General features: G+C 37.2%; 1 protein-coding gene across 1 annotated transcript in view; it reads right to left on the bottom strand.

Annotated features, from left to right (window-relative positions):
• LOC107677854 (transcription factor 4-like) overlaps window positions 1-4487 on the bottom strand; it is a 58123-nt gene that overhangs the window by 53166 nt on the left and 470 nt on the right. The window lies entirely within an intron of this gene.

The raw sequence follows: 4487 nt of genomic DNA, 5'->3' as shown, positions 1-4487 counted from the left end.
TAACAGCAAAATGTACATATTTACCGCTATTTTTTGTTTTATATATTTTTCACAAATGACAGGCACCATATTCATCATATGCAACATATCTGTACATTTATAATTAAACTATAAATTTACTATTTATAATTATATAAATTAATATTTATATATTTTAATTGATATAAACAGCAAAATATACATATTTAATTTGATTTTCTATGCATTTTTACACAAAATATTTACAAGAAACACCTTTTAACACACGTGAAATGACACACTTCCATGAACATGGGAAACTTTACGAAAGTTAATGCACAAATTGCAAAAATTAATAGCTAATTTTATATTGTCAACAAAATAATTAAATAAACATTCAATATGTTTTCCAGCAGTAGTTCATACGGTGCAGAAAAAGACACACACATATTGAACATAGTGGGAAAAAAAGCATCGCTCATGTTTATGCCACCGTCGTGACCCCGTGACCTCAGAAACACACACACTCACACTCACACTCACTCACACACTCACTCACACACTCACACACTCTCACACTCACTCACACTCACACTCACACTCACACTCACACTCACACTCACACTCACACTCACACTCACACTCACACTCACACTCACACTCACACTCACACTCACACTCACACTCACACTCACACTCACACTCACACTCACACTCACACTCACACTCACACTCACACTCACACTCACACTCACACTCACACTCACACTCACACTCACACTCACACTCACACTCACACTCACACACACACACACACACACACACACACACACACACACTAAAACTGCAATCACTGTATTCGTGTTGTCATTGTCACTGTGTTGCTTTTGCTGTTTTTAGGCAGTCAGACAAACTATTATTACAAATCACAGTTGGAGCTCGACTAGTGTGACCAAACTCAACCGCTGCTAACCAACCCTATAACCAGCAACATAAAAAACACACGATCAGACAAACACAACACAGAGATCTCAACAATGTCTCAAAGTGAGCTCAGATTTGTCAAGACAGACTCAAATGTATCTCACCAAATGAAACACAACACAAGTGAGAGCTGCAAAAGCATCTGAAGAGCAGAAACACACACGAGCGCTATAGATCACCAGCGGCTCATTTACACCACACACGTGTTACTAAGAAAGACAAAGTGGACATTAAATAAACAAACCAATCAGGCCGAGATCACAAACCAGACGCGAGAAAAAGCCAAACCACACACACACACACACACACACGCAGAGCCCCATATAAAGTTCATTAGAATTAAGATGAAGGCTTTGTGTGTTTCATGTGAAGGGTCTGTAATGGTGAACATATGCACTGAACGGCACTTCAGATGGCCGGATCACAGACGCATTATTAAAATAATAAAACCACCAGGATCAAAGACTGATTACTTCAACATTGCAAACTTGTGGCCGTTTTTCCCCTGCTGCACATGTGTGTGTGTTTAGCTACAGTTTAGCACAAAACTGCCCCTAAAAAAAAGTTAAATCTGATAGAATATATATCTTATCTTAAAGATATAAAATAGTTATCCATCTTAAAGGTAAAAATATTTTAAAAATCTTTTATACAGTATAAAAACATATATTGGACAGTGTGTGTGTTTAGCTACAGTTTTGCACAAAACTGTCCCTAAAAATAAGATGAAATCTGACAAAATATCTATCAAATTTTAAAGATTAAAATATTTATCTATCTTTTAGATAAAAATATAAAAAAAATAAACTGCTGATCTTTCATACACTATAACAGTGTGTGCGTTTAGCTACAGTTTTGCACAAAATTGCCCCTAAAAATAAGATAAAATCTGACAAAATATCTATCTTATTCTGAATATAAAAATAGTTATCTATCTTAAAGATCAAATTATTTAAAAAATAAAATGCAGATTTTTTTTTGTACAGCATAAAAACATATGTCTTGGACATGGTGTGTGTGTGTGTGTTTAGCTACAGTTTTGCACAAAATTGTCCCTAAAAATAAGACAAAATCTGACAAAAAATCTTATTTCTAACATGTAAACAGTTATCTATCTTAAAGATAAAACAATTAAAAAATAATGGTATAAAAACGATAGTCTATGGTATGTCCTCATTTTGATGAATGTGTGTGTGTGTGTGTGTGTATTTGTGTAAAATCTGACCTATTTCTATGCTAGAGTGTCTTAAAACACATTTGGCTTCGAACCAGCTGGACACAAAGACAATGAGAGACAACTCAAAACAACAACCCAGACCAATCGCATCCAACACAACTGACTTTGAAACTGCTAATATTGTTGCTTAAGCATGATAAACAGCTTGTGTTTTTCCTCTTTTCTGATAAAAAGCTTCTTCTAAAAGATCAAATGCAAGAATAGGAGCATCCTGAGTTCAATCACGTGACCCGTTCGGACACGAGAGCAGTGCTGCGAATCATTTAACATTCCCGCGTTCAGAGGTGAAAACAACCTGCCGATCTGCGAATGTTTGGCAGGAGATGAAAACTCCAGATCGACGACAGGAATAAAGACCGTGAGATTCTCCGGCTTGCACACAAATACTGTCAAACAAATCCACTCGCACTTCAGGAATATCATCACAAAACATGCAGCAGTCAACATTCTCACGGACAGAGGAATAATTATGTGTGTGTGTGTGTGTGTGTGTGTGAGTGTCTGTGTGTGTGTGTGTCCATACAAACATCGGCCATTTGGACAGAAGTAATTAGTGTGCTGGAAAAACTGCACAAACGATTTATAATTTTTTAAACATCTGGTCAATGGATTGTACAATATATATATTCACACACACACAATAAAGGTTTTTACTCATATATATATATATGAGTAAAAATATATAAAGAATGTCATTTCAAATGTTTTATCTAACAACCATAAAACAGATAAATAATGCAGTACCTGTCAATCGATATATAACATTCAAATGAGTGGTTTTGCAAAAATACAAACTTTTTTCTTGTTAAAACCAATTATGCTGAACAAAAATGAATCTTGATCTAAAAAAAATTGTAACCTAATGAAAAAATGATTCCAAACTAATATTTTGAATGAGTTGAGATGTAGAAAAGCAACCAAATGGTTATTTCAAAAACAAGGAAACATTCTTTTAGTTCCAGATGACTATATTCCAGCATGAACTCCACGTTTGGGTGTTTTAAAGATCTCCGAGGGTGAAATCCCGGCGTGAGAGTCTCGCTGAGCTAATTAAACTGAAGGAATATTCACACGGAGTCTTAGCATAACAATGACGAGCGGCCGGCGCTGTTTAAGCGCAGCTCGTGTGTGAAGAGGCCTTTTGTTTTTTTGTGCAGCTCTTTTGTGGATTCATTAGTCGACCCGACATCCTCCTCCTGCTCGACACCAAAACCTTGAGAACCGGGTCGCCGTCGACACACACACACACACACACACTTGCCCGGCGCGGCCCAGAAAACTGCGGCGCACGGACTGCCGTGTCGGGGGATCCAGAGATGTTGTCCTGCAATTTTTTAACTGTTAAAATAGCAGAATAAACAATCACAGCAAGATGCCTGGCAGCAGATCAAGACGGGCACAAAGCTGCAACCCAGAGACGCACAACGACACACACACACAGACACACACACACACACACACACACACAGGCCTATGCATTTGGTCAGAAAGCGGGAAAGTCCAACTTATCACCGGCCAACAAATTTTCCCCGATGGCGGGAATGCACAGAAATTTTTTAGTTTTGTCTAATGTGCATAATATTCACATAGGCGTACAATTGTTCATATGCTACTAAAACTACACATATTAAAGTTAAAGAATCTGCTTTACACAAAAATGTAAATGCACATGCAAAAATACCATAAAGGCTTCAAAAGGCCAAAGATCAACACTTGCAAAAAACTGCATTTGCTGCAATGAACTACAAGGTTCCTGTTGCTCACACACTGCAAAAAATGATTTTTTTATTCAGTGTTTTTGTTTTATTTTCCATTACAACATCCTTAAATAAAGATGCATTTACTTCATTTAGAAGCAAAATGACTTCACATATGAATAAAAAAGACTGAAACGGGACGTCGATGAGACAGAAAACAGGCCTTCAATGACCTGACGGCCTGGAATCGAGATGCGCTGACCGTTACATTACGATAAATAACATCTGCGACGTGTAAATATCTCTCTGTCTCTCAGGACCGAACTTCTAAGAAGAGCAGCACACGTTTCTCACACCTTTCATTATTTTACACCAGCTCTCAAACACATGTGGATCTGGGAAGGTCTTTTTTTTTTCTCTGCAGGAAACTTTCAGTGTTTTTCAGCTTTGTTCATCAGAGCTCAACTGTCTCCATTTCAACCAAATCTTATATCAATCAAACGCTTCGGCTTAAAGTAACATTTCTTATCACACACACATTTTTCCCATCTCTTCCCAGTTCAAAGCATATCTCTCTCTCACTCACACTCACTCACACTCACACTCACACT

This window comes from Sinocyclocheilus anshuiensis, unplaced genomic scaffold (assembly GCF_001515605.1).
Source record: "Sinocyclocheilus anshuiensis isolate Anshui unplaced genomic scaffold, SAMN03320099.WGS_v1.1 scaffold993, whole genome shotgun sequence".
Classification (NCBI taxonomy): Eukaryota; Metazoa; Chordata; class Actinopteri; order Cypriniformes; family Cyprinidae; genus Sinocyclocheilus; species Sinocyclocheilus anshuiensis.
This window is presented reverse-complemented; position numbering and strand designations above follow the sequence as displayed.